The 1,425-nt window shown below is 34.4% G+C and overlaps 1 protein-coding gene across 1 annotated transcript in view; it reads left to right on the top strand.

Annotated features, from left to right (window-relative positions):
• The window catches only part of SI (sucrase-isomaltase (alpha-glucosidase)), a gene marked incomplete at its 3' end in the record, with an annotated part of 88,057 nt that overhangs the window by 60,522 nt on the left and 26,110 nt on the right, over positions 1–1,425 (top strand). The window lies entirely within an intron of this gene.

The following is a 1,425-nucleotide window of genomic DNA, read 5'->3' on the forward strand; positions in this document are numbered from 1 at the left end:
AATAAAGTTGCAAACACCTTCAAAACCAATATACGTTTTTAAAAATCTTATTTCTTTTAACAGAGGTCTCTTAGGTATGTGTTTTATATGTGTGTACAAAAAATTACAGTTTAGCTTCTATTTTGCCTCACTACTCCTCAAGATGTATTAAAGGATATCTTAAATGCCTATAAATGTATAGGAAACATTCAAATATTTCTAATCTAATTCAGTAAGTGGTCTATGTATTGGTGTGCTCTCCTACAATCTGAAAATATGGAATCTATAAAAAAAATCTTGTCTTTTAGTCTTATCTATTTATAAAAATGTAGATATTTTAAAACTACCATAGGGATCCAATAATTCTCTCCTAGGACTTGTGGTAGTCACACCCAGTTAACTAATATTTGTTTAAATAAATAACTTTTATTTATGGTATTTTACCAATGTATTCAAAATAAAATTTGTTCTATAGAATAATTCACTGGGAGATCTTCCTTGATGCAAGCTGTTAATTAAGATATAACATTCACAGCCATTTATCATAAATGTCCTCTGTTCTTTTCTATTTAGCTGTAGTCATTGCCTTGATAACTGTAGTCTTTTGTACCATTTGTCTGACTCCCAAATTTATATCTCCACACCAGACCTCTGTGTACTTAACTTTTCCTTTTGTATGTCTAATGAAAATCCAAAATGTAACCTGCCAAAATAGAACTCAGACCTTACCACCATATATCTGTTAGACCTAGCATCTTCCCCTTGTCAGTTAATGGCAGCTTCATCTCTACAGGTGCCAAACACCTTGGAGTTGACTATCGTCTCTCACAACCTATGAATTTCTATTGCTTCTACCTTGATCTGGATCTTCCCATCAACTCCATCACTATCACCACTCTCTTTTAATTACTACAATAGCTCCGTAACTGATCTATAAGTCTATAGTTCTTGTCAGTCCGTTTTTGCATTCTATTACAATCCAGCATGTGGAGTAAACCTTTCAAAAGATGACTCAAATCATCACACCTCTGCTCAAAACCCTCTAATGATTCTCCATTTTACTTGATTAAGAGCAACAGTCTTTACCAATATCTAGAGAGCTTTCCATGATCTGTACTCTATGCTGTTGCGTGCATGCATGCACACACATACACACACACTCACTATCCCCAGCTACTGTCCATTTCTCATTCTATTTCAGCACACCAATGATCTTGCTCTTTCTCAAACACCTGAGGGCTTAAGCACACTAAGGTAAGCTTTCCCATGAGAATAGGTTTCAAGCACTTACTACCTATAAGTTCTGTGAAAGTGGATTCCAGCAGAACCTAAATTAATTGTAGTCATCAAACAATGCTGTTGACATAAGACCTCTATATTGGTAGCCTGTGGGGCAAGACTTTAAGGTTATTCTTATTTCTTGAATTATATACATATTTCCATATA

The sequence above is a fragment of the Propithecus coquereli genome, unplaced genomic scaffold (assembly GCF_000956105.1).
Source record: "Propithecus coquereli isolate 6110/MARCELLA unplaced genomic scaffold, Pcoq_1.0 Scaffold472, whole genome shotgun sequence".
NCBI classification, from domain to species: Eukaryota; Metazoa; Chordata; class Mammalia; order Primates; family Indriidae; genus Propithecus; species Propithecus coquereli.